This window comes from Prinia subflava, chromosome 9 (genome assembly GCF_021018805.1).
Source record: "Prinia subflava isolate CZ2003 ecotype Zambia chromosome 9, Cam_Psub_1.2, whole genome shotgun sequence".
Classification (NCBI taxonomy): Eukaryota; Metazoa; Chordata; class Aves; order Passeriformes; family Cisticolidae; genus Prinia; species Prinia subflava.
This window is the reverse complement of record NC_086255.1, coordinates 21,462,165-21,481,555: the sequence shown is the minus strand read 5'-3', so window position 1 is coordinate 21,481,555 and position 19,391 is coordinate 21,462,165. Positions and strand designations below refer to the sequence as shown.

At 38.0% G+C, this 19,391-nt stretch overlaps 1 long non-coding RNA gene across 1 annotated transcript in view; it reads right to left on the bottom strand.

Moving 5' to 3' along the window:
- Positions 1-19,391, bottom strand: part of LOC134554868 (uncharacterized) — a 109,672-nt gene that overhangs the window by 8,328 nt on the left and 81,953 nt on the right. The window contains exon 6 of the long non-coding RNA XR_010081333.1: positions 2,636-2,686. This is a non-coding gene — a long non-coding RNA (uncharacterized LOC134554868). The remainder of the gene's footprint in view (positions 1-2,635; positions 2,687-19,391) is intronic.

Below are 19,391 nucleotides of genomic sequence, written 5' to 3'. Positions count from 1 at the left end.
TTTCTTATAGGATTTTTGTGCTATTGCATAACATAGTGAGAGCACGGTGTCACTGAGCTAGCACTCCACCAAATCTGTGTCGTGGTACTTCCCAGACATGTCTGCTCTTCAAAGGTTTAATAGTAAAGCCAAGATGAAAGCAATCTGCATTTTAAGGGATATGGTTTAGGTAAGCAAAAGAAACAAACCGTTTCTCAATCAGTACAAGAAAAACTGGCAACAGAATTTCCTGGTGGTATAAGTGCACGTAAAGTAGAAATTTTGCCAGCACAGCTATGGTGCAATGAATGTAGAATAAAAAATAGTCCCAAAAGAGCTGTGAGACCAAAATTTTCCTGTGTAGATCAAGTCCTAGGAAGAAAAGTCACAAACAAAACCAATTATGTTCTGAAAAGAAAAAGGATGGACTGTCTCACTTTAATCTGCAAGAAATGAAAGAAAAAAGCCATACAGTGGGCAAAAGACAGCCAGGGTGCCTCTAGCAGCTCACTTATGTGCATTTTAGGAGAATGGATTAGGATCACCATTAAAAGGATAAAGATAGTCCAATGGGACTAGCAGATAATTAAGAGTAAAAAAGTGTATTATTATAATTTAGGTCCTCTCAGTTTAGTAACTATATGAAAAAACCTTCCTTGATAATTTTGTAGAAGGTATTTAGCAGTAAGACTCACATAGTGAGTTTAAAATACCACATCACCTTAAGTATTTTTTATCAGTCTGTATCAGAAATACTATTAACTAATGATATGATTACAAAGAACTTGTTAATCCATTTGTTCCATTTCTGAAACACAGCTGTAATAGGAAGATGTACTTGTTTTTTAATAAGTCCTGATTATATTCTATCAGTTTAAAGAGATACACATTGATCTTATACCAATAACCAGTTTAGTTTCAAAATGGTAAACCATGTCAAGATATAAAGACCATTTTTGTCACTTGAAAGAAGTCATGACATAAAATATTGTATTTCAGTTGCATGCACATGATTCCTATAATCAATCATCCAAAACAAACTTTACTTTTTAGGCATTTAATTGAAAGCAGACAAGCTAAAAACCTGCTCTGAAAACTCATGGAAAAAAATTAGGAACAGAAAACATCCTAAATTTTATGTATATGTGTTTTTTCCTGGTTTAAGTTCAGTGCAACTTCAGTCAATCTATTAAGCAACAAACTGCAGAACAAAGTTTTAATGCTAGTAACATTGCCAATTACAAGCCAATACTATTACCCGAAGAAACACACAATTGAATACCAAGGAGATGACTGTTAAATACTTGAGAATAATAAAACCAACTAGAAGATGTGGGCTACCCAACACTGACTGACAAAGAAGGCTGCATTCTCCTGCATGTAAATGTATTCTGAAGGACATTCAATGTAACATACAATGAAGTCAGCACTTTACTGCCATGATGCACTGGTGAAAATGCTGGTGGAATATGCAGTGCTGGACATTTAGGTCCCAAATTTCTCTCCAGTATTTGGATTTGCCTCAGGTTTGTAGTAAATAGTAAACCAAAAATCATTGCTTGCTCATTAACTAGCACAAAATAAGTTGAAATGCAGAATATTTTAAAAAGTCAATGTAAAGGTTGAAGGATTAGTAGAATATATGAAAGATTTATATTGTTTTAAAACAACAAAAAAAAACCACACTAAGAAGCCATGGGAATTAGCATAAGCTAGATATACAGAGCTCAGTTTGGAACATCATTAATACGGTGACAGCCTCCACCCGCCTCAGTGGAATATGCCTCAAATACGTATTTAGTGGCATGGCAGCATTAGTTCATGGAAGGTGCCCAGGCAAGAGAGGCCTTATGAAGATAGCAAAGAACTCCTGGCAGCTGCTTTTCCTTTTAGCATTTAGCATGTATATTTTATAGCATGTTTTTGCCTCTAAGCAATGACAAATTGGTGCCTGCTTTATGATCCACATATTTTCTCCCAACCAGCTTTTCCTGATGAGTAATCCACATTCCCACTGTTTGGGTCAGATAGATGAAAACCCTAACTTTGTAGGTGACACCTTCATGTTCATCCCAGCTGACTGTAGAGCTTCTAATTTAGAGAGGTTATTAGAAAGGTTATTATGAATGGTAGGAAGGGGAGCAGTACCAGATCTGCAAACTTAAATCTAATGAAATGAACAGTATATATGGTTATATACAGTTCACACTGTATATAACCATACAAAATACATGTAGCTCATCAGCAAGAAAAGTTAGCCCCTTTCATTTCTCATCTGCAAACTGAACAGTGACAGAAGCATGGACTTCAGCATGCAATCTATCAGCTTTAATTTTCTTATGTTGGAAGAGAGAAATACAAACTGAAGACTAAAAAAAATACATCTTTATTAAAGCTGTATTATAAAAAGACATAAAATTACAAAAAAATTGTTATTGCACTCGACTTTAAAGTCTCCTTTCAAAATTTTCTGTCTCCTACAACATTGTCTGAGATAAATCATGCAAGCATAGGGATACTTACAGTTAATTTAAGGTTCACTAAAGACAAGAAGATAGAACAAACCTCAGATTTTTGGACTCTTGGACAACTTTTGCCATAAGATTAGTTGATTTTGATTTTTTTGTTTTAGAAAAATCACTTGGAAAAGGCCTACCTGTGCTCCTTTGTTCTCCTCCTTTTTTAACTTCCTTCTGAATGCCATTTCCTATGCCAGAGGAAAAAACAGTTTATTATTGCATCTTCATACACACAGAAGATTACAAAAATATGTTGGTCCATTTCTTAGCTGATGACAGTGGAGTTGGAAGACTCTGGAAACACTTTTTTGTACTGTTTGGATTTTAAAAGGGTCTTGAACACACAAACTTGAAAAGACTGATTGGTTTCAATGGATTAGCCATAGCTATCTTAAAAACACTTTTGAACTTATATAGACATTCCAAAAAGCAATCATCAAAACAACACCTTTATAGTAAAAAAAAATTATTTATGTGTGATACATGTTCCTTTTAGCAGCTCAGTTAATTTTCAGTTTTAGGTAATATTCAGAGGGAACTTGAGTATTCAAGGTCTGCATTCTTAACTGAATCCCAGTGGGAAGATCAGGTAGCATCTGGCCTTTGTGAATCAACACAGAGTGGCTGCTGGGAAGGAAAGGACAGTCCTCTGTTCCCGTTCACTTTTGAGCAGTCACAACACACGTAGTGACCGGAATTACTTCCTCCTGACTTCACCTGCAGCAGATAATGCGGTGGCTTTGGCTTGTCAGACTTTCAAACAACATAATGAACCAGGCAAACACAAAAGTCTTGATTCATGAAGTGCCGTCTCAGCTCTTGAGAGTCTTTGGGAAACACTGCCTGAGTCACCAGCATTAATTCATCACAAAGTTCCTGAGGTAGGGCATCTCCCTCCATATCTCTTCCTATCCCCTGCCATGGAAGCATTCCGCTTCTGTGGAAAGATCTAGCCTACAACCCAACCAAAACCGGCTCAATCTGACTTGCAGATGCCACTGTGCTCAACTCTGGTTAAAGAAGTTCTTGTAAATGGAAAACATTTTGACTAAAAGCTGTCAAATTGCAGCAAGTAGCATAGTCACCAGGCTTTATTCAATGTCATTTTGTAGAGGGAAAGAAAAAAGCCTTCAAGGAGATCATACGAGTCATGGGACTGGGTTTCCAGAGGGCTTTTTGGGATTCTTTTCGACCAAGAGTTTTCTAACACTGTTAGAGCAGGGGCTGTGTGAAACTCAGCAATTTTGACTGTCATGCTATTTTTCAGTTCCAGCTTTCATCACTTTGTGCCTTTTGGGTCTAACTTTGCCTCCACTTAAGTGGTTGTCAATGTAGAATAAATCACACGAAGAATACTTAGGGCCATGTTCTGTGCCCAGCTCACATAATAGAGGAATGAATGAAATCCTCAGAAATAAAGGGGTATACTCCCCTTCCCAATATGACTATTGAAACGCTGAAGAACTAACTGTTATGCTGAAGATGAGAGAGAGTTGTTTTCTCTAGCATGCACTAGATTCAAATCTGACAGGACTCACAGACCTCTGGTGCTTTTTTGGAAAGCAGGAAAAGATCTCTGTCTTTTGAGCACAATGCATGAGTAGAACAGAGTAATAAAGAATGTATTGCACAATGAGTAGCTGCAGTACAAATGAATATATTGTGATGCATTTAGGAGACAGAGGGGTGTCCAGAGCTGGACCTGGAACAGTCAAGCCAGTGATCAATGGCTTTTAGTAGTGAGGCCAATGATTCTTGAATTCCAGCCTCTGTAACCATGCCTTGCCATTCATTCTTTTTCAAATGCAAAATATTGCAGACATTCCTTCTCTAAGGGACACATGTTAAAGGACACTGGGACTTGTTAACAAACTGGAAAGTTAAGCACTTCTTTATGTTTTAGGGCAGCAGATACACTGTATCTTAAAATTCATTTTTTAAAGAAAAAAAAATCATGGCCTGATTCTGACTTATTCTTGCATAGGAATCTCATATAAGTGTGAAGACTAGAGAGGAGCCAGTTTCACAGTAGGGAAAGCTTATTTTGTTATTATTAGCAGCCTGAGGTGTGCTGATCATTTTACTCCTGGTATTTTGCCATCTCTTAACAAGTATTGCCACAAAATGACTCATGAAAAGGGGTTTTTGAATGGAGCTCAGTGATTTTGGCACAGATTCCAACTCTGATCACAGGGAAACCATTTACTTTTCCAATTACGTGGTCAAGGCACAACCCAAAGTACTGCAGTCTTCTCTTTTCATGTTAACCTAGCAGGAATGGCCAACTAATAAAGAGAAGAAAGTGAGTGTTTGGTGAATTTTACAGTCAGAAACTATACACAAAAGTCTTCAGGTCATCAATTTCCATTCATTATATGCACGCTGCTCTTGAAGATGTTGCTTGGAATCAGTTTTCAGAAATGTATTTCAGCAATATACAACTGATGCAAAAATTATAACTCCTCTTTTCAATAATTATCTTTAGAAGTGACATATAACTGACCTGTCAGCTCCCATCCTTCACCTGGTTGTGGTTTAAATCAGCTCTACAGAGGAAATCAATCTGATGTAAAGCTGAGCTAGACAAATCTCATTAAAACAGAAGCTCAAAAAACCACAAGGTTTTGTCACCTACATGCCTATTCTTCAGATCTAATCCACACAATGGTCTGTTGACCACGAACTCTTCACCCCTGTGGGAACTGAGAGTGATCTCCCTCATACTTCTTAACTTCAGAACATTGTTTTCATCCCTTCTTTCCCCCTTGATTTTTCTCTCCCTCTGATTGCAGAAATCAGCTCAGTAACTCTTTCTCAACACTGGAAAGCATTCCAGCATTTCACAGATCCTCACATCCGTTACCATTTACAGGACAGTATCCCACAGCTAGGCAGTACTGGGCTGATCCCCAAGTCACTGAAGTCAGAAGAGATTTTGCCATAGACAATAATGAGCAAATTTTGCAGGAAATTTTGTATTACATCCAGGTGTATTTTTTGATTAAAGGTATTTTTCACTTAATCTAAATAACCAGGTATCAGTATACAATGGGTATATTCTTTCTAGCTTTTCTCAGTGCAAAAAACTTTTTCATTTACTATGCTTTTTGTTCAAGTGCATAAAATTAAGTGGGGCAGTTAAAACCAGGCAAATAATGTACCTGATTTACCAGATTTTATTTACATTAATTTATAGCTATTAGATGTAATATTGTCTGCTCCTGTCACTCTCTGCAATGTGTTTGATGACTCAGGGAATAAATAAAACCCAGGGTTAGCAAATAAATGAGAGCAGAATTGGCAGCACACCAAGTCTGCTTTATTTGACTGAGAGAGAGATGTGTTACATGGCCTGTTTGTTTAAATTACGCCAAGAGCTGAGATACACCAGGTGTTGTAGACCATGGAATAGAGCCCTTAAAATGTTTGCAAAAACCAGATTTCTGTTTACTGGTTTGCCAGAATACAAACCCGGAAAGTTTACACTGAGAAGTTGAAAGAACAGGACTTTGTGATGCCATTTTGCTATTACTTTCATTAATTAAAGCTACAGAAATGCCTCATATGTGCTAACTATCCAGTCTCCCTGTGTGTCTGTTTCTACATTGGAATATATAGTGTACATAATTTTGTAAAATTATTTTAGTGAGTACCTTCGTGGTTCTAAAATACCCCAAGACAGTTCTTTAATATAGATCAAGCCATACTATCTTTAGTCAACTAAACATCCCTTAAGTTCAGTAAATGGGAGATGGGTCTGAGAGATTTAATCTGTCGGGGTTTTTCACCCCACTGGCTCTTCCATCAGGAACAGCCAGACAGAGTGGGTTAAAACCAAGGAGATCCTGATCTGTTCTTTCAGGACGGTATGGAAGAACAGTGTACAGAGAGACCTTAGTAAGGAGGATCTAGCACAAACTACACGTAGAAATTGTTATGTTTTCCTTAGCATCATACTGAAGATGCATTCAAGGATTCACAGCAGCTGTGGCTGGGCTGCCACTTTTGTGCTGCTCTCCACAGCATCCTGCAAAGCAAGCAGAGTGGGGCAGATGAGGGATCCTCACCCACTTCACTGCAAAATCAGCCAAGTCAGTTCAGCCTACCATATAAGATTGCTTGAAGTAATCCACTTAACTTGGCAGTGCTCTGGGCCAATAACCTTTGGCAAAGGAAGATGTTAAGCCAGCAGGAGTTTTGTCTTAAGCTAGTAAAACAATTTCTGCAGTGAACGTCAGACCACAGCCTGAATCAGGTTCCAAACTTACAGAGACAGAGAGGGGTGGGGGGAAGAAAGAAAGGGGGAGGGGAAGTAGTGGACAAGGAGGACAGAGGGAGAGAGAAGCAGAGAGAGTACTCATTCCCCCTTTAACTCTGTGATCGGTTACCAGCACTCTGAGAAAAACTTATCTGTCTACCAACAAAATAAAGGCTAATGCATGTGAGCCTTCTTTAAATTTCACCCAGCCATTCTTGTATTTTAGTGATTTTCTTCCCTGCCCTGAATAGAGAAAAATTACTTTTTAAAAACCAGCTGCAGCAGCAGTGACATGAGTTATCTTCCAGCTGAAGTGCATTGTCTCGGATTCAGTTATCTCTGAAACTGCGGGGGTTTTTTGTATCTTCTAGTGGTTATAACTTACAACTGCCTGGAGTGCTTTTATTGTCCAATTCAAACATCTTGATGGACAAAACATTCCTACTGACTCTCTCTGGAACCCTCTCTCTTAATGCCTGCCAAAACCTGAGTTTCAGCATGCACAGAACACACTGCAAGCCTGCTTAATCTTACTTTGCATTTAGGAAGAGGATATTGGGATAGTACCAAAAAAATGCTGAGAGGTTTGTGTTAACATAATGAAGGAGATAATAATGCCATGCTTAAAAGCAAGCATGTACTCTCATATGCTGGTTAGTGTGGCTGAGTTGAGATAAATGAAGAAAGGAGATCCCTAGGATAAATTTCTAATTCCAGCAAAGTTGGACATAAAACTCCAGCTGAATGTAGTGGAACCAGCATTTTGTTGCTGTTTTTTCTGTTCTGTAGTTTATCCCTTAGTATAGGTCATCAGTTCCCAGTCTGTAGCAGAGACAGAGATTACTGTTGTATAAGGAAATACACATATTTTTAAACATAACTTTCCTCAAAAGTTTGTTGATAAGAAAGTGAAGAATCCACTCATTTTCCCATTAGTATGACCACAAATATTAGAACACAGGATGGATTTTATTCAAAAAACAAAACTACTGCTTATCTCACTGCTAAAGTTTTTGGTTTTTTTTAAACCAATTTTAATGGTCTTGTGAGCAAAATAGATTCAATAGGTCTGATCTGCCAATACATAACTCCATTTGTATGTCAGTACAACTCATTGATTTTTGTGCTATTATGACTGTGTAGAAATGAAATAACACAGTGTTGAATCAAACCTATTCAAAGACTGACTGATGATCCTGTTCAGAAACCAGATAAATTAAGAAAAACAAAATATGTTGAGAGGAGATGATGTTCCAGATATGCTGTAGTGGAAGGATCACACACTATAACAAATGGGTTGGTTTCTATGATAGAACACGTTTCACAGTGGAGAAATTACGTGAAATGTCAGGACAATACACAGTTTGTTTGAAAGCCTCATCACTGTCTAAAAATAGCCTCTAGCTTATGTTTTTCCTCTTTGAGAAGTATTCTGATCCCAATTCTGCATCTCTATTTCTTCATAGAGTAAAGTTTGCTAAGTATGGGTTGCACAGGCAGGAAGATTTGTTGATTTGGGACTTGGGACAAAATCTAATTTTAGTAGGCTCCATGTTCCTGTTTATAATGGTGAGGCAGAATATCAAATGAGCTGCTTAACTGTGTTAACACGTTTGCACTGGTTACAAGGTTCATTTTCATAATTCTTTAAATGACTGGCCTTCACCCTAACATGAAAGCAAGCGTTATTCCATTAAGCCCTCAGTTCACCCAGGTTACTAAAAAATGGGGCCTCTGTATATTCCAAAGTTTAGGTCACATTAGCCAGCTGCTGCTTGGCTAGGGTAACCTAAACCAAAACAAGAGTATTGCTCTTCTCTAAATAGACATTGTAGGCAACAATATATTGTGGGCTTAAACTGTGTTAAAATCACTTTAGGACAGAAGTCTTGAACATGAGAAAAATACACGTGATAAAATAAGACCAATATCGGTTTTGACCTAGTTTGAACAAAGGTGCAGAAAAATCAATGAGCCCTGGAGCAGCCTAAATGCTTTGTTAGCCTTTTACTACATTATATATTACATGCAAATAATGGCACAAATTTAATACTACTATTCATGTCAAGTGATTTCTTTGAATCTATATTTTATATTTTACAGATCTTGAACAGTAACATTTTTCTTTTTAGTACAAAGTTGCTCAAGGTTCACTGGAGACTCTTTTAAATTGCTGCTTTCAGAGAAATAACAATGTAAAATGACATTATGATGTATAGCACCCTTCTGAAGACTTGAACCAGTGCAGCAGCAAGTCACTAAAACCTCTGGGAATGAAGCGATCTCCAGGGCACTATTGTCCAATTGTCCCAACTGGATCACTTTTAATTAATTGTAATTAATATCAAGTGACAGTGCAGTGAAATATCACATTATGAAGCACAAGAAAACACACTGGAATTTGGAAAATATCATTGTTGGATACCTTCTCTAGTACAGAAGAGAACAAGATCTTATTATCCTGCCTTAATCTATATAATTTTCATTAATTTGTTTCTACAATAAAGATAAGACATGCAATGCTCTTGCTAAAGTAGTGACAGAGCTTTAGCTCTTACCCAGCTGGCATGCATCGAGCTAACAAGCAGTCCACAGAATTTTTCTCTTGAAGAAATCAATATCTATCAATCTAACAGTCGCATGTGCTACAGCTAAAATGGTTTAGGATTGTGGGTACAACAGGCTACAAACTCTCTAGATGTTTGTCCCCTTCTGTCCAGATGGGTTGGTTATTCCTGCAAGGGCCTCAAAAGACTCAAGTTGAGACAGAGTCCTTATCAGTAGATTTCAAGAGAAACTGAGATTTACCCTCCTGTGAAGCTGTGTTAGAAATTCTGCATTTATCAGTGCTGGAGTCACCCCATCTGAGGGATTCTGCTACCAAGACATGAAACAACACTTATGGCTATTCCAGGATCCAGTCAAGGGTTGCCTTGCAGCAGTTACCCTATCCCTGACTGCCCTGGAAGAGGCAAACTGTAGCAAATTCAGCATGGCTTGGGGGAACTGCTGGATGTTCCCTTTTCTGATCAGTGCAGTCAGAGCTCTGGAGAGTTCACACAGGGGTTTGCCGGGTCCTAAGGCTAGATGAAATGCATACCAGAGGAGTGGCTGTCTTTCCTTCTGTTCTTAGCACACCACAAATTGGCACCAATGTGCCTTAAAGATATAGACAGAAGTGCTATACATCATATGCACTGGACCACAGAGAAGTCACTGAATTAGAATACTGAATTATGCTCTTAAGTGTTTCGATTTGTAGATATTATCAGGCCATATCTATGACAAATTAAAACACTACATTTCTTGACACCACTAGAGGAAAAATATGGCTATGAGGTCAAATGGGGCCAAATTTTCAATAAAGAAATTTTAATGACGATATGTACTTCTACAATTCAAGGGGCAAAACAAACCTTCTCAAGTGAACTAAAAATGACTGAAAGAAGCTGAATCATCTTCTGTAGGAACCGAAATCCCAGACTGACAACACAATAGACAGGAGAAGACAGTTCCAGTGCCCTTCTATCACCAACAAAAGGGAGGAAGTCCTCCAAGGAGCAGGTGTGGTCCCCTTCAGTCCTTACTATTGGCACCAAACTTGCCTGAAGGAGGATGGATGTACCGTGAGGTATTTGCTGCCTTCTCTGCCAGCTCCTCTGCATGTGAACCAGAATAACTAACTTGCTTCACAAATCAGCTTTCAGATGACAACTACTGACAGAGTCAAGAGTTACCTGCAGCAGAGGTGGTGTAACTTGATCTTTGTGTAGTCTCCGTTCTTACAAATACAATATTATTCTGTACCTCTGTGATTACTTGGCAATTTCACACATCGTTTTTCATCAGATTTTCACAATTTGGAAATCTGATCATGAAGCTGATCGAGTTAGGAGGACTGGGAATTGCCTGGAATAATAATAATAAACTTCTGAGCATTTACATGTTCTTGTGTTAAGTGGGTCAGTCAGACATATTTTCTCAGGAAAATGCAGCTGAAGGAACAGTTTCATCACCATTTACCAAAAAATGCAAAATAGGAACTGGTATAATTGTCAAAAAGAAACTTGTACTCACTCAAACAAGGCTTCCTTCATTGAATCATGTTTGTATATCAAGGAATAATTAATTAGCCTTATGAAATAAAGAAATCTACTAATTATCAAGTTATTCCATGCTGGCAATTCTAACAAGTAAAAATACAAAACAATTTCCATGCAGATCAATTTCTTATTAGATCATATATAACAATCTAAACCACTTTACTTTCTATATTAAAAACATCTACATTTGTTCAGGTAACAATAACAAAATGTTTGCAATGACCAAATAAAAGTTAAGTGATGCATCTTAAAATATTTCTTTCAAATCAATTTCATCATTCTGTCTTATTTAGAGTCACCAAAGATCAAGTTCACTTTCTTACAGTACCCTGTTTCTCCACTTGCAATCAGAGATTCCACCAGCCAGCTGCACTGAGCAGTCTGCTGGGACCTTACACCAAAAATGGGCCAAACTTAGAAATGATGCACTCAAAAGTACAAGGAACTGAAGCCTCAGTACAAAAGCCCCATGAAAAGCCAGGATCTGATCTAGAATAAAATTCCGGTATTTTGGTACCCTGTCTTCATTACTAGACAAATTGATCTTTAATGAGGAACTAGACAGAATTGGACTGGGCTCCTTTTTACAGCACAACCCATATAATTTCTGCTGCATCAGAATGTCAAAAGCGATTTGATTGAGTTTCTTTCTTTTAACGCTTTTGAGGTTTTTCATTAGAGGGACAGAATTTTTCCATAGCTGAGAACCAGTGTGACCTGCAATAGGACTGAAGACTATCTTATATATTCACACTGAGACAGAGGTGGGAAAAAACTCCACAGAACTATTTCTTTTTAGTAATGTACGTATTTTTCTTATTGCACACAATATTATCCCAAATTTCAGATCTGTTAGTAGAAAGGATCAGATAACCTGTCTGTACTTCTATGTGCTGGCTAGTACATGGGTTTGGTTTTTGTTCTTTTTTCAGATTCTGGGTTTTTTCCTCCTTCTTTTTAGTTACTTTGCTTAATTAACAAGATTCAAAATAACAACACGACCTTTGGCGCTGTTCTATGATTCAATATATTCAATAGCATCTATTTTTGTTTGCATACTATCACAGCATAAATAGTGCCATCTTCTAACAGAGTGTGACAGGAGCTTAATTCCTGGTGCCTATGAATCAGGTCAAGAGCTCTGTTGATGACAGTGAGTTAGAGATTTACAGTAGACCAGACAAACTATTAAAACCTATGGTAGGGATTATGAGTTATCAAGATGTGCTGAGCTGGCACACGCTGCTAGGTCTGCGGTCAGCATTATCCAGGGAAGCTCCAGTGCCACAGCTGCACAGCACTCTATTACTACCAGTTAGCATCAGAGCCAGTATCAGCAGTGCAAAGACTTTAAAAAGGTTTGAAGGCAGGAGGATAAAGAAGGGAAATCAGGAGGAAAATGCATGACAAACAGTAACGTCTCCAGGACTGGCAACTCGTAAATCCAAAGGTTGCTAGCAAACAAACTGTATGTTCAGCACTTTAACAAAACCATTCAAGGAAATAACATCAACATCAAATTGAAAGCTTTCTATTCCCTTGTTCTGGCAGGAAGTGTGAGGAAAGCAATAACAGGGAGGCTGCAGTTTTTCATGCAGTGATTCTTTCTTTGTTGCACATATCATCAGCCGATTATTTGCAAAGGAGGAACGTGCCAGGCAGGCAAAGGACTTCTTGTTCTGTCATGCTTTTCCTTGAACTCTAGCAATGCCTTTCTTGATTTTTAATATATATTAACACATTGCTTATGGCTCTATATATACTTGCACCAATAAAAGGATATGGGCATGCTAGCTTTTCTGAATCACTAGCTCTTCACAGACTACAGCAGAGGTTAAGTCTGAGTTTTACTTCCTCAAAATTGACTACATATCCCAAATAAGAGTCAGTTTGAGAACTGAGTTATATTTAACAATGATTTTTCATGCTTCCAGCAGTTTTCAGCCTTCCTCACTGAAATATGGACAGAGTTTACTAAGGTCCTATACATTCAAAATATTTTGTTTTTCATTTAGGTGCCGGGCTTACTTTTCATTTAGGTTTCCCTTTTCATCTAGATGATTTAGAAAACGATAGCCACTATCAAAACTTTTAGGTTTCACTGGATACCCTCTTCTGCAAGACTTTAGAATGGAATGAAAAGCCTGACATGAGATTGCAGCCTATCACAGATGGTGGTTTGAGGTGTCAGCATTCTAATTTTCTTTCAATGGGCAAGGAAGTTGATAATACTGAAAGAGGTACAGAAATTCAGAATAACATACTGGCTTTGCCAGATGAAAATAAAAATGTGGTCATACTTCCTTAGAACAGAGATAACATTTTCCCTGTCAGCAATCATTATCAGGAACATCCCCCCATCCACACAAATTCCACTTTATCTCAACTGAGGTTGGTCCAACTTGCCTTTTAGCCTCCCAAGCAATCTGGTTCTACAAGAATAAAGAGCTTAAACCTTCTGGTGTGATAGGAGAAAAAGACAGCTGGGTGCCACCTGCACATTAGGAAGTCCACTTATAGTCTCAAATGTTCTTGCATACATAACAAATAAAAGATCTGCACAGAACACCATCCTGTAGCATTTCCTATAACAAAGGGCCTACTAAAAAATAATCCCATAACATTCTTTAAGATTTATTGGAAGGAAAAGAATTGCCTCAGCAAAGATCAACCATACCATTCCTACCACATTCCTGGGAAAGCCAAGAACATCTTTAATTAATTGTAAAAAAAACATTTGAAAGATATAACCATTATGTTTTTTGGTCTGAAATAAGCAAAGTATACATGGCTTCCTGAAATAATTAAATGAACTGCATGCACTTGTGCCTTGTAGCAAAATACCTCTTCTTCCTGAATTCCTGAGTTTGACTTCTTTCAGGCTTACCACAAGAGTGATATAAGGCAGCTGTACCAGCTGTTACCCATTGCAGAAGATGGATTTTTACATGTATATCCTGAACACCTGCTAGAGGTAACCCATGTCTTATAATTCTACAGAAAAGAAAACTTGGTTAACGAGCCATTGTCTTTTTTTACAAACACACTGGGTAATTGCTATCTATCTTTAGAAAAAAGGTAACGCAGGTATCTCCAAGTTCTGTTTGGAATAATTAAAAAACACCCAAGAACTTTGATACATATCTCTCCCAAAAACACTCACACTTTCTCAGAATCTGCCCATTAAATTTTTACATTATGACCTGCAAAGTACCTAGGAAGTCACCACATGGAAAAGTGGGCCAAATGCACGTCTGCAAGCAAGATGCACACTGACCTGCCAGCAGTGATTCCAGTACCCAGGAATTCATCAGCAGAAGACAGCCATATAGCAAATGACTTTATTTACCCATTCTTGACTTTTTCAACGTGCAGGAGGCTCCTTGAACTCAATGGCTACTAAACTAAAGGCTGTCAAACACAGGCACTCGACAAACAGATTTCCTCCCCCACCCCCAGTTTAAACAGTGGTGCTGCTATTAACATACTGGGCTGTGGCCAAGTCAGCACTTGCCCTGAAAAGCAAGGTTAGTGATCACAGAGGATCATTACTGGCTATCAATAGGTAACAGGCTACTATTTCTGTATTGAGGGATGCCATAAGAGCTGTAGTACTTTCCTTGAGACAGCCAAAGCAGAAAATGTTGAGTAAGCCATACTTCTGTTAGAATTTTCCTGTTTTCAAGCTACAAATGAATGTTGGACAGATGTTTTCTCATGCAATGCTTGCCCTTATTCTAGGATACAATAAATCCTGTAATATAAATGCAACTTTAAAAAATTGGATTAACTGATTTACATTGGTAACTTTGAAGGTATTACAATATATGACAGAAAGGAACTAACTCCTCAAAAGCACAACATTTAGATGTTAAAATTGGTAGTGTATAAGTGAAATTAACATATTATTCACAAAACATAAAATTTTTTAAACTATTATTTACCAAAATCATTGCAGTTGGTCAAGCTAAAGGAAGAGATTTTAAATCCTACAGTGGCACCATAGTGGGAAAGCGGAAGCAAGAAGTTTTTAAGAACAGGTACTCCAAAGTTGACTAAGAAATAGCAGCAGACTCTAAAGATGAGATGTAGGAATTTAATTTTGAAAGCTGTACTGTGCCATCCTTGTACATTATATTAGACCCTACAGTTACAGTGGACATGCTGTTTTTCACCTCTGGGATATAAGCAAAACAGGACTATGAAGTGCATGTTTCCAGAGCAGCCACTTGGTTTGGTTTCTGCTCACTGAGCAAAGTATAACCTCTATCTCACACTCCCTTCATGCCTTCTGTGCCAGAAGAGCCACCCAGGCTATCAGCACTGAGACCTGCTTCTGACCTGAGCACAAATAATAAGCAATGATTTGTCTACAGCTGCTGTGGGCTCAGAATGGCAGGTGGAAGACAGAGGAGACTGAATTGTGGAAGGAGCAGGGGTATAAAGGCATGACCAAGATGCTAATTTTACAGGGGCAGAGGAACTTATTCCTGCAGTTCACATCCTGGAACCTAAGCCTAATATGGGATCTCAACCTCTTCTCCTGTCAGCAGCTGTCTGTGAAACTCTTAAATGAAGTTTGTGTCTAATTCCTTTCTAACAACTAATACAGAGAGAGGTCAATGGCCCTTCTTTGGCAACCACTTGACAATTTAAATGCTAGATGTCTGTGCATAAATCTAATAATCTAAAATCCTTTGAAAATAAGCTAGAAGTTATGCTTTAAGTATTGCTTGCTTTAAGTGTGGAACAATGAAGTCATATTTCAATAGTTCTGTGTGTCAGTCAAGATTTAGGTAACAAGAACCAAACTCGCCACAAAGCCTTATTTTGGTTCCTTTGTCATGTACACCACGAAGTTCTTATTTATGCCATAAAACTACTGAACTACTCAGAGCACAGACTGGATGCCATGCCCAGGTCAGTGCAGTCAATGAACCTGGTGTGGGGTAAGATTCTTACTTCATCTCTCACTCTAGTCAAAATGTGAAAAAAGCAGTTATGACTAACACCACTGAACACCACTGTTAAGAACTGAAGCTTATCTTTCTTCTGCCAATGAAGTTTTTTATGATGCTGAACAAGTCACTTTAAGACTTTAGAGGGAGTCACCAGCTGTGTTATTCCTTGAGCTACAAGTGATTGACATGAAACACTGGCCAATTCAAAATGTACTTGGTATTAACTGGAGTCTTACTTTAGATCCTTTTTGTAAAAAGCCAGAGATGGAGGGAAATCAAGGCCATAGATATCTCAGGATGGACATCTTGGAAAATTCTACCTTTTTTCTTTTTACTCTGCTGGAATTCTGTGTATAAGTGAAAAAAATAGAAAGGTGAAAAAGAAAATTCAGTGATAGTTTTGAAGTAGACTCTGTGGCCATACAGTGAACGCAAATTATAAGAGATAAACGAGTATCTTTCTCACTGAGTAGCAGGAGTCTAATGGAAATAACTGTAAGCACTAACCATAACACACAATTTTGGGTGTTGGGGGAGAAGGTAAGAACATTTTAGATGCTCTGTTTTCTGATTTAGAGAAACAAGTCCAGTGAAAACTGCTCTAGAGAAGTATACAGAAGTCCTAAGGAGGTAGGAGCTACCAAGCAACATTTTGTTCTCTGTTCTGGCTCTAATTGATTCAAGATCTTAAGCTGGGTTACTGGTAGTGTTCTAATGGTTAATCTTGGTCTTGCAGAGATATTTCACTATTTGTGAAAGGTATCTGTGCAAGGTGAGAGAGGAGTCAAGGTTGACAGTGATAATGTTACCCACTAAGCTCTGGGATGAAAGCAATTATCAGCTTCTCATGGGGCAGATGTTTGGTGAGCCACAGCATCACAGTGTGATATGGCAAGCTCACACAAACAGCAGGCACATCTGGCTGCCAAGCCAGGAAAGGTTTGCAGAGAGGAGCAGAACAGGCCTGGCTTCTGTGTTTGGCAGTGCTAGGCCAAGTGCACACCAGCAGAACTTCTGGCCTGCCTGTCAGCCAAAGGGAAAATAGAAACACAGCCAGAAGCCAGCATAAATACAGTTGCCAAGAGAGATATGCTGCTTGTATGGGATGAAAACAGGAAGAGATCAACCTACTTTGTACCTGGAAGTGGAATATCTTATCCCTCCAACAGTTACCTGGCAGGCAGGCAGAGACAGCTCAGCAACTTCCAAAAACAGAGACACAGAGCCTGAGCTCACCAGAGCTCAAGTGAAGGAGATGCAGGTTTAGCTAGGACATAAATGAGAGACTTAAATCACAAATCCAACCAGGCAGAAGTGGCACTTGCAATTTACTTGAAATTGGCTTTGAAATAAATGTGCTGTAGTACTGCACAGACCTGTGCACCAGAGCTGGTGGAGGCTTTCCTAAGGCTGCACTCCAAGTGTCTTGTGATCATAACAGGTGATTTGGCACTTTGAAAAGGAGAGAGGGAACTTCTGTGCAGATAAGTAAAAAACCTTGGCATTTAGATATTAAACTGCCCTTCTAAACATTGTATGAATCCCCATATTAGGTCTCCAAATCTATATGGCTCATCCTGTAATATTTTACCTCAGTCTTTGGGGTTTGAAGTGAAGATAGTACCTTTGTAATTAAAAACTTACACATTTAGAACAGAAATGCTTATTCACACATAATGATTAGAAGTTCTGCACAGGTCTTTGGAGATTTGTAAAGGCATTCCTTTAAAACTAATAATCTAAATGAATGCACTGACATCTATTCCTACTACTAACACTTGATTTTTCCATAATCATATATCCAATTATATTCCATATCCATATATCCATATGTATGATATACACAAACGGAAACATAAGACCTGCCATGTAGTTAGAGGAGTGTTAAAACTTTTAGCTTCAGAATAGGTATTGGAAAAAATTACAATGTATTATTTCCTTGTCATCTCATTCTCAGGACCAGTGTTAGGTTGGCAGGGCTGTACTTATAAGGAGACAACTTCCATCTGTTATTCAACAAACATCAATTTCTCACTCTTTTCATAGTCTATTTATCAAAATGTACTGTAGAGTCTTCATTTCCTCTCTGTGTTGCTCTATAACCCATGCACTGGGATTTTTAAAACAGACTGTGCTTTCTCTTGCCATATGACAGAAAAAAGAAAAAGATGTTCAGTTTGGCTCATCTGCTATGTTAATCACAACTGCTTGCAAAGGATTGCTTTATGACCGCTGGTTTAGTGTTTTTGCTTTTTAAATTTTTTATGCTATATAAATATGCTGTTGGATAGCCTGTCAGTCAATATCCAGAGCTTTGAAAGGATTTTAATATAGCACATGCTGATTATATATCTAGTGCTTTACATTCCATGATTACAAACAGCTTTGCTTCAAACAGATACCGGCTTCCTTCACCCCAGAAGCACAATGATCTCCACTTAGAAACACCAGCAGAGAGTTTTCAGTTGGAAAGGACATTCCAAATCCATTTTAGTCAAAATATGAAATTGCAGCAGGAGATAAATCCTGTGTTTAAACTGCTTGGAAAATTCAGATGGGCATAGTGTTAGATCTTCAGGCTGGAACACAGACAGTGTGACAAATAAAACAGTCTTGTCAAAATACTTAGCTGGTGTAAGTCATTGTCAGTGCACTGCTTTCAAAATACTAATGGTGATTTACATTAGGTGCGAAGATTGACAAGATTGCAAATTTTGCTGGTATGATAGGCTGGTTTAGTTGCATTAAGTGTTTTGGGGTTCTTTATAAGCTACACAAACATTAGCAATGCACTGTGTAAAAAATAAAAATCTCAGAGTTATCTCTTAAGGTTAAAGGGCCAGCTTCTTCTTCCTCTCTCTAAAGAGGAGCAAAAATTCAATAGTTTTATCATAGGCAGTGAAATTTATTACATGAGAAGAGCCAGAGAGGCTTGGGACTGTAGAAAGTATTGATATATGCCTTTCAGGAGCTTAACTAAAATGTTATTTTGTAACTGCCATAAAACATAAGAAAATATTGATGGCTTTTTTTAAACTTGACGTCAGCAGGGTATAATCAGAAAAGGAGAGGATGAAATAAAACATGGAAGATCTTTCTTCTTTAATGAAAGATGCTTGCATACATTTATTTTTAGAGATGAAAATCTAATGTAATGCTTATTTGGTTAACTGCACTTCAGCTTGTGGTTTAGTTTGAACATTTTTGCTAGCTTTATTCTTACAGGGATTGTCTGTGGGACTGTAATGTCTTTTGAAGGGACAAATTGGCGAGCACAACTATTAGCTGGGTGACATCAAAGAGCATTAATCTTCTGTTCTATAGCAAGGCCAAGACCACATTAGTGCATTTCACCCAGTCATTATTAAGACTGTAGCCCAAGGGTGTAATAAATGTTTTATGGCATGCAAACCAAGGTAATGGAATGCAAATTCCATAATACATCCATACATTTATTTTCTAATAGAGTAAATGATGATGTATTTTATCTTAGAAGAACTCTGAATGACAACACAAATTCAGAACTGAAGATAAATATAGCCCTTACTTGGTTTGGAACAGCTGTGTGAGA